This window comes from Podarcis gaigeae, assembly GCF_964106915.1.
Source record: "Podarcis gaigeae genome assembly, chromosome: 13".
NCBI lineage: Eukaryota > Metazoa > Chordata > Lepidosauria > Squamata > Lacertidae > Podarcis > Podarcis gaigeae.
Window position 1 is genome coordinate 53,236,751 of NC_139689.1, and position 10,542 is coordinate 53,247,292.

Below are 10,542 nucleotides of genomic sequence, written 5' to 3' on the forward strand. Positions count from 1 at the left end.
AAAACTTATGGAATATGCAGAAATGGCAAAACTTACAGGAAAAATAAGATTGAGATAACAAACATTTTATAAAAGAATGGAAATGGTTTATTTAATATTTACAAATAAACTGTAAACAGATAAGAACATTGGCAGGATTATTGTAACAACCTGCAGTTTTAGAAGAGTACATATAAATTAATATAATTTGGATATGCAGAAAATATTAAATATTAAACTATTTATTATATTAAAATAAAATATTAAAAATATATCACATCAGATTCAATCAGCACTGGAAAACTGTTGCTGCCTATTTTAGACATTTCAATAATTTTACAATCATTTTAACATTGACTTCCTTCCCCCTCTTTCTGCAGTTCCTTAAATTTACCAGTAATTGCAGAAAGGGGGAAGGAAGTCAAGTTTTGAAATGTAAAATGATTGTAAAATTATTGAAATGTATAAAATTGAAAATCATTAATAAAAGAAGAAGAAGAATATTAAAAACAGTTTTCCGGTGTTGATTGGATCTGATGTGTGTGAAACAATAACATCTGCATACAGTCCCGGGATATATTCTTTTTCATTGATTATGTCCTTTCCTGCCAGAATTTGGCACAGTCTAATCACCAAGGGTTCCAAGATTATGGCAAATAATAAAGGTGACAGTGGGCACCCTTGCTTTGTCCCACAGTCATTTTGACGTTTTTGTGAGTCTATATTATTTATCCTAATTGTGGCAAATGTCGTGCCATAAATGTTCTCTAATAATCCAATGAATTTTGGGCCAAATACAAACTTTTTTATCACTTTAATTAAATAACTGGGTTTTACACAATCAAGTGCTTTAAATATATCTAACGATAGACAGGCTAATGTTGACGTTTTCTGCTTGCTGTGGTATATTAAGTTCAGTAATTTTCTAACTGGGTCTGTAATTTTGCATCCTGGAACAAAACCTGCTTGGTCCAAGTGGAGGCATTTCCCAATAATGCTTTTGTTCTGTTAACCATTATTGTTGTAAAGATTTTATAGTCAAGATTAAGTAGAGAAATTGGGCTATAAGATTCCACCAGAGAATGATATTTATATGTTAGTACAGTTCTTGAGCTTCTGGCAGTGAGTCGCCAGCTAAGATGTCATTCTACAATTTAGTCATATGTGGAATTATTAGATCTTTAAATGTTTTATAGAATAGTGAAGAACGTCTGTCTGGGCCGGGAGACTTTCCCACCTTTAGGTTTTTTCTTACTTCTATTACTTCTTCTTCTTCTGTAACTGCTGTTTCCATATGTTTTACCTCTGTGTCCTTTACAGTTGGTACTTTTATTGGACTAAGATTTTTTTTATCATTTCTGAAGGAGGGGATTTTGAATGGTACAAACAGGAAATATATTTTGTTTAACTCTTCACATGTGTTTTGTGGAGAAGATCTCATTTCCCATTTTAGTCTTAATGCAGTTATGATAGTTTTATTTCTTTTCTTTCTTAATCTTGTGGCTAATAGCTTAGTCCCCTTCCCTCCAAATTCAGAAAAAAAAATGTTTTAGGTGCAACAACTGGATCATTGTGTTTTTTTCTATTTCTATAGCCTCTCGTTGGTTTTGCTTCATCTGCCGTGAGACGGGAGTGCAGTAGCAGGTGCTGTTCAGTTCCAACTTTTGCAATGTGAAAAGGTTTTGTTTATCCAAATGACTCATGTCAGGTGTCTGGAAGCAAACAGCAGCCTCTTACCAGGCACTTCTGTCCCAGAGAGCAGCTTTAACATCCACTCCCCAAAGACAGCTGTTATCCTGTTATAAACTGGACTAGACAAGCCCTAGATTTATCTTCAAAAGTCTGTGAATCGTGGTGATTTCCCTCAGCAGGAATGTTAATGCTTCCTGTTGTATTTCATGTGGCCTCAAGAAGCATGACTTCTACTTGGCGTTTCAGGCTCAAGCCATTGTTTTGTGCTAAATTGAGTTGATTATCGAACCAGACAAAGAGGAAAGGTTTTTCTGGCTTCTGTCCATAAAAGGAATGGAAAAATGCATCGGAGGTATAAATAGATAGGGAGAGAGCCCACCTCCTTCAATCACTTCTACCGTCTGAACCCAGGTGGGAACTGGAAGAATTATTACTAAAGCAAAGCTCATTTACTGTTCCTGAAAATGCAACCTTTTCAGTGGTGTTGGATTGCAAGGTGAAACCCAGTTGTCCTCCTCTGTAGCAGACAGGAAGCAAAAAAGATTAAGTGAGCTTGTTGACTTAAATTTGACACTGTAACAGAAGCACAGGTGGGTAACACAACTACCTAGCACACCTAAGGACTAGAAATTGATTAATTAGTATGCAAACAATTGCTTCATTGTGTCTACAAATGGGAGACCTTTGGCCCATTAATCAGGCGTTTGATACAGGAGTGATTTGCAGGGTGGCTGATATAAGGCTTATATTGACTTTATTCTCATGCAGTGCAATTTTATACATGCCTACTTCGAAGGCCCATTGACTCCAATCACACTGTAAAGGTAAAGGTACCCCTGCCCGTACGGGTCAGTCGTGTCCGACTCTAGGGTTGCGCGCCCATCTCGCTTAAGAGGCCGTGAGCCGGCGCCATCCGAAGACACTTCCGGGTCACGTGGGCAGCGTGACAAAGCTGCTCTGGCGAGCCAGCACCAGCGCAGCACACGGAAACGCAGTTTACCTTCCCGCTAGAAAGCGGTCCCTATTTATCTACTTGCACTTAGGGGTCCTTTCGAACTGCTAGGTGGGCAGGAGCTGGGACTGAACGACGGGAGCTCACCCTGCCACGGGGATTCAAACCGCCAACCATATGATCGGCAAGTCCTAGGCACTGAGGTTTTACCCACAGCGCCACCCGCATCCCTCCAATCACACTTACTCCCACATAAATGAGCATAGGATTGCAGTATTCATGTGTGTGACATGGGTGAAAAGTTGAAACCTGTCTCCTATATAAGCATGGGTGAGAACAGTCTATATATTGCCCTCATTTTTCAGTTCAGAAACCTTTATGTTTGACCACCTTTTACACTAAGGAAGGAGAAAATGTGTTCCTAGGAAATTGTAATGAAGTGGACGGCTGAAGAATGACTTACCTTTCGGCTCTCCATCTGGTTCTGGGCTGTTTAGTATCAGAATGGGAACCTGGAATGGGCCACACAAACTCTGGGTCCTGAAATGGTCAAATGCGTGATCCCACAGAGATGGAAGGCAATAACCCTGCCTCACATGACGAAGAGTTGCTTCATCTGATGGTCAAGTATGAAACTGTTTTTATCTGATTGGAAACCATTGGACAAGTTATTTAGAGCTTCTTGGTTTTTATTAAAAATTGCTTTTGTGTGGCCTGCAGCTCTGTATGCTGTTGGGTTTTATTGGAAACTACTGGGAGAGAGAAACAGAGTGTGGGGAGGGTGGATTGCATATGGGGGGGGGTTAGTTCCTGTTAATGTAATCAAATTTAAAGCTCCATAAAATGTAAATAATAATGATTACTAGTTGATGCTTTACAATAGGGTCAGTCTTTCATTACCTGCTTCCTTATCTTGTTCTGTTGATAAAGACACACTTCATTTTTTTAAAAGATATTTATTAACAGTTCAAAGATTATACAAAAAACAATAATAAAAACAACACAAACAAAAAAAATAACAGATATAGAAAAATACAAAACTAAAAACAATTAAAAAAACAAGTAAAATTTCATTCCCTTATTTTCTTATAACTTACTTCCCAGACCTCCTCATACCTCCCCTTTTTGTATTCCAGTTCTAATTATTAATTCAGCAAATCCTCACCATTGATTTTCATTTAATTTTCAACCTTTCTTTTCTCCCCCCCCCCTCCAATTTACTTAATCATTACAGCTGAGTACCACTTAATTTCTAAACCAACATCATTCTAACATTCATTAATTTTGCAATATTTCCCAAGATAGTCTTTGAACTTCTTCCAATCTTCTTCCGCCGTCTCTCTTCCCTGATCTCGGATTCTGCCAGTCATTTCTGCCAGAAATATCATTTCCCATAAAGCCTTAATCCTTGGGCACGTCCACCAAATGTGAAAGAATGTGCCTTCATTTTCTTTACATTCCAACATTTATTATCGGGCAAATGATAGATTTTTGCAAGCTTGACTGGGGTCATGTACCACCTGTAAATCATTTTCATAATATTTTCTCTTAAGGCATTACATGCCGTAAATTTCATACCTGTGGTCCACAACTGTTCCCAGTCAGCAAACATAATGTTATGACCAATGTCTTGTGCCCACTTAATCATAGCTGATTTAACCCTTTCATCTGCTTTGCTTGTGCATTGGTGTTTTGCATTCCTCATTATTATTCCTATTTTAAGTCTACCAATAGATCAAAATGGAGCAAAAAAGTATTTAAACCCACTACAGATTCCATTGGTTTCAGTTGGACTTAGGAGGAAAGTACCCAATTTGATCAGTCCCTGAGCTTACAAAAGGCATGTGAGCTCGTGAACATCCCTACCAGGGATTCAATTTGAGTAACAAAAAAACCCACCCTATTCTTAAGAGATATAGTTTCTCATGGCAAAAGATAGAAGCTATTTTTGGCTGCCATAAATCATGAGTAGATTAGCACTGATCACTTGAGCCGATGTCCTTTAAATTAACAGTGATCTGGATATCCAAATGTTTTCCTTTTTTGGCACTAAAAGAGAAAAGAAGGAGTGCTCTATCCCAGCTGGAAAAAGTAGCTGAGATAATCTTGGGACAGCGTTATAACTTTTCCAGCTTCCTCAAGTTGCTTTTAAGCCATGAGAATGTATAGAAAAATGTTAATCAGTTCCAGAAACTTAGGGACAGAATAAAAAACACTGTGATCCTAAGCATGGCTACTTTGAAGAAAGTCCTGCTGCTTTGTCTCTCTAGCTAAGTCTGCTCAAGGATTTCTGGAACAGAAATTTCTAATGATGGCACCTGATAATGTGAGGCAATTACACAATCAGTAGATGGGCCCTCCTTATAATCAGTAACGTAAATAGACTTTAATAATAATTCAAAATTTAACAATTTAAATAGACTGAAACTTTTAAAAGGTAGAGACACTATGTATTGCTATATCTTACTGGTTACTGCATGCATGTTCAGTGTGGCTGTGAATGCTTTTGGCCTCACCCACTTTGAGCTGGGCTCCATCTCTTTTGGAACACAGCTCTTGTCTGTGGCTCTCTTCTCATTTCTCACCCACACCTGTGAAAGGGGTTAATTACAGGGTCCAGGACAACACTGTGGTTTAGATGCACACTCAGTGCTGCACTTGCTTGGCCACATTAAGTAATGTGCAGAAACTGCTGACAACAACATACACTAGAGAATACACAAGAGCAAAATCTGAACCCTCATTAACGCCACTGGTTGCAGGAAAATGGCACACCATTCATTGAAGCAGTTGTCTCACAATGTCCATACCTGGAGAGAATGTGTTGCAGTGATATGGTTGTGGGCATGTTGTTTTAAATGGACCACAGCCAAGCCAGCTTCCTCCCTTGCTTCTCATGTTATTAATACATCAGGAAATGAGAGGTTGTGCTTCATATAGACTTTTTGGTGATCTCTTCTTAAACAGAGCCCTTAGTTCTGTCCTAATAGTGGAGATAAGAGATTTCAGCAAACATTTTCCAAAGCAATGTTTCCTGATGACTTGCCGGATGAGGATGTGAGTACAATACTCACGGAACATTGCGCCTGGAATGATCTTTAAAACAGAAAAAATGAACGATGACTTAAAATAGCTGTTCATGACAACTCAAGGGCAGAATATAGATTAGTGCTCCTTAGATGTTAGGTACACATTGGACAAGGTATAGGATGGCTGCATTCATCCTTATGTGATAGGTGATTGCTCACAACGTCCCCCTCCCCAAAATATAAGTTATCCTTTCTGTTCTAAAGTAATAGGATTAATACTTTCAATTACTGCACTTCTCACCAGCTGTTTGAAATTTTCTTCAACAAATGGTTATGACATTTGCAGATATATTTTGGGTTAAATGGTCAATTTTGATTTAACTGTGTATTTCTTTCTGGGAGTTTTTGAAGAACTCTTTCCTTTTCCCTCCCACTGACCACAGAAATAGATTTGATGGTTGCAAAGGTTTTGGTTGGGAGGTTTAGCTGCAAGAGCCAAAGGCAGGGAGCAGCATAGTGCAGGCCTACCTATGCAAAAATAGCTGCAAAAGCGAAGTGGCAGCTGAAGTGTAGGTAAGTTCCCACGAAGCGAGACACAGTGATAACAGCCAAAACCTTTAAACTAACAGAACTAGACAACAGAGGCAAAGCAACTGCTTATATACGTTTCTGAAGGCCTGAGCCACTCCCACTCTCAACATGATTGTCTGTCTAAACTCCCAAGCTACGAATCATAACTCAGAGTTTAAGAGCCAATGGCAGTGGCCCGAATCCTGAACTGTTCTGTGATTGGATATCATGTATCAAATCAGAACATGGGCTCAAATTCCTTAGTCCAAACTCAAGCTCAGGCAAACACAAACCACTGAATATATAGCAGCAGTTATCTTTTTACAAATATACTACAGAACCCTAACTGTCAACATGCACCGATGAGGATCACAAAGAGCTCATAACCCACCTACTCTCAGAAATATCATAGCCAGAGACTGAAGAGACCTGTCAGGAGTAGGCATGGACCAATGGTACCAAATAGTATGGGAAACATCGTTTTTAGAAAAATTGACCAATAAACTGAAACTGACACGGGGACAAATGGAAGAAGACTCCTTCACCCTGCTATGGCTCCCTTTTCACAGCCCAACAAGACAATGACAAGAATCCACCAATAGCATACAAATCAATAAGGCTAACCTGATTCAAAAACACCCACCCACCCTACTCACACATGAAAACAAAGTTCACCACAGCCAATCACAAACAAGCAACCACACCCTAGGCAAACGCCAACCTCTCTCACCACCAAAGGAACATAAGCAAATAGTAAAAAGAACCCGCACAAGCAATGCTGACACAAAACCCCACACATACATTAAGTAAAACAGAAACATTGCCACCCCTACACCCCATGGACCCCCCACCTCTTTCCCCCTTTTCTTTCTAATGTAACACTAATGTCTCAACAAATGAAACTGATCTGTAGAAACTGTAACTTGAAAAAATAGACATTGCACATACTTTAGTAAACCAATAAATCTTTAATAAAAAATACGTTAAAAAAATACAGTACAGAAATAATTTCAGAAATTGGGAACAAGTAATTGTTCCATACATTTTCTACTTTTTTCCACTCCTTGCTTAGAAGTTTGCAGAAGTATGAGGAATTATACGAAAGGGGAGGAAAGCATAGAAAACTTCACAGTATATGAAACTGATCTTTATTGAGTCTTTTGTCTTTGCAGAATATAGAGGAAGGGTCATAGCTCAGTGGGAGGGCATCTGCTTTGCATTGCAGAAGGTCCCACATTCAGCCCCCGACATCTCCTGCTGCAACCCTGCAGAGATGCTGCCAGTCAGTGTAGACCATACTGAGCTCAATGGCCCGATGGGCCTGACTCAGGACAAGGCAGCTTCTCGTGTTCCCAAGAGTCAGAACATGAAGCCACCGAGCCATGTCTTGTCTTCTCTGTCATGCAGCTGGAGAAAGGCCTGAAAATACCCAACAGTATATATTAGGTTGTGGGTGAACATATCAGACGACACAGAGATTCTTCAAACAGCTCTTGTTTATTCACAGGCCAGAACAGAACAGAACTGAAGGGTTCAGCCAGCCTGCTTCTATAGAGCTCCACTACAACGTTACTGTAACTTTCTAAAATTATCCAATCACTGAACGTCACTTCATTTGATCCTTCATTTGCATAACTATCTACAGTATCCCCCTGCTGGCCCAGGGTGAGAACTTCAGTACATAACAGTATATTTAGTAAGAATAGCTCTAAGAATAGCAGAGAAAAAGATCTAGGACATTGCAGGATAGAAAGCCAGAAGTAGGTAGAACTTAACATTTTTTAAACAACAGCAACTTTTTATTGGGTTTTATAAACAGGGATGATAGGAATAGTAAATAATGCAAATAAACAGACCTTTGATGTCATTTGCACATCAAAAATAGCACAATAAATTTGCAGTAATATATACAAAATATGGTTCATTATTAGTGGTCAATGGGCAAGTTGTTGATTTATACAGTGGTTTAAATGAAAATGAAAACAAGGGGAAACAGGATAGGGGAGAACTTAACATTAAGTTCCTGCTTCCGTGGAAGGCTTTAGTAAATTGGGGGGGGGGGCAGTAGTATAGAGTTGAGGTTGGATAGATGCCGTAAAACTGTTGTTGGGTTGGTACACTTGTTTAAAAAAGGACAAAACAATTTTAAGAAGACATTTAGACTTTTGAGATGCAAGGATAGTGCAACAATTTCCTACCATCCACTCCTATGTACCACTTAAGCATCTGCCAAGTACCGAGTGAACACCATATGTTGGCCTCTGTTACAGCCATTGTTCATCTTACCTGCATATTATGAGCCTCTTGATCTACTGCAGATCAGTTAAAATGACATTTCAAAATGAGAAGCCTTAGAAGTAGGTTAAAAAAACCCTCATAACTCAAAAATGTTTTGCCTAGTGTAAGAGCCAACATTCACAGAGCACTCTGCTTTGCCAGGACCCCACACACATTGCTAGATTTCATGCATGCTGTTCTGAGAAATTGGGGGACTGGGATTAATCCTCTCATAACATCTTTGTGGGTGTCTGACAAGCTGTTCCTCTCTTCCCCAAATGGAATGTTCTTTGTCTACTGCATTTATCAGATGGGTTATAAATCCTACAAGAACATGAAAGCAACCAAAACCGAGATAAATACTTTAGACCAGCAAGCCAGAAGTTAGGGGAACCAGTAAATTCTTGATCTGATGCACATATTGCAGGTTAAGGGAGCTTATTTTCTCTCCCTGAAAACAGAAATGATAGGATCTCTTCTGGCCCTAGAACTTAGAACATTCTAAAAGGTGAAAATGAAATAGGTGTTTATGCTGGAACAGGCCTGGCCATAGCAAGCCCCACTGCACCACGGACTGAAGACTGTCCATAATGCCCATTTAACTGCATTCCCAGTCCATTCTGCCCATCATATCACCCTCCACAGAAACCAATACAGAGCATAGGATATGTCTGTGATATAGCAGTAATTAATTTTTAAAGGTTGTCTGAAAAATAAATGTTTTACACACACAAAAATTGTCCAGTAGCACCTTAGATACCAACTAAGTATGTTCTGGGTATAAGCTTTTCTTCAGATACTTAGTTGGTCTCTAAGGTGCTGCTGGACATTTTATTTATTTATTTTGACTGCATCAGACCAATATGGCTACCTACCTGAATCTAGAATGTTTTATACATGTTTGTGTAGGAAGGAAACAAATGGCCCTCTCTTGGAAGGGAATTCTGGAGCACTGGGGTTGCCACAACTGTGAACACACTAAATATCTGAAGCAGTTTCAAAACACGTTCTTTCCCTCCAAGAACTCTGGACATGGTAGTTTACCCCTCACAGAGTTAAATTTCCCAGCAACCATTAACAAACTGCAGTGCCCAGAATGCTTTGAGGAGAAAAAGATTCCTCTGATTATGGCAGAGGCTAATTTAGCCTTCCGTATAGGATCTGATCTGGAGGAGACCTAAATCAAGGCCTCTAGTGCCTGGGTGGGCATATGGGAGATCACCAGGACCTATCATGTTTGGATGAAAATATACCGATGGGTGTTTCCCCAAAACACAAGTATCTTTTTCGGGATTGAACCACTAATGCCGAATTAATTTCAGAATTATTACTTACCTGCCTTCCCGCTATGTCTAATTCTCCCCACGTTTGTCAGTTTTTTCAGTGCTGCAGGGTCCATACGTTCCACAGTAATTATATTCCTGCATGCAGGCAGGTAGATGACAACTTTTCATGGAGCTCAGGATAAAGATAATTCCTCCAAGCTTCTAGTGCGGTCCCTTGAGTAACTTTGAATAGCTTCTCTCCACATGAAATAGGTTACCTGCAATGTTGGGTGAAAGATTCCTGCATTGCAGGGAGTGGACTTGCAGTCCCTTCCAAGTCTATAATTCTATGAAATAAGGAACCAGGCTAAGGAACCAGTGGTGGCTTGAACTCTTTCAAATAATTTTCTAACTTCATTACTGATGTCATAAGCCTGAGCTATGAGCTGCAGAATGACATCATGATACAGAGTTAGCTAGGTCATAAATGCCTCCAAAGCATGTTATCTTACTGAAGTGATAACTAGATGTGACAGAAGCAGACCTGTGTGAGTGTGTTCAGGCTTGCCACAAAGCCTCCCCCAGCCACCAACCTACACAAACATGCAAGCCATTTCAGTTGAGGTATGAAAGTCAAACTTCATTTGCTACATATTGCAGTTGGGATTTTTGAACAACCGTATTCCTTCATATGAACCTGTCCAAGCTCTAAGATCTTGGGGGGAAGCCTCTCTCTGCCCCACCATCGCCACAGGCACATTAGGTTGGGACGTGGAGA

The 10,542-nt window shown here is 39.6% G+C and overlaps 1 long non-coding RNA gene across 1 annotated transcript; it reads right to left on the minus strand.

Annotated features, from left to right (window-relative positions):
• Positions 1-7,353: 7,353 nt before the first annotated feature.
• Positions 7,354-10,064, minus strand: LOC310830331. Its single transcript, XR_014557592.1, has 2 exons — positions 9,835-10,064; positions 7,354-7,641 (listed from the first exon to the last, which is right to left on the minus strand). It is a non-coding gene; the product is annotated as an uncharacterized lncRNA (long non-coding RNA).
• Positions 10,065-10,542: the final 478 nt, after the last annotated feature.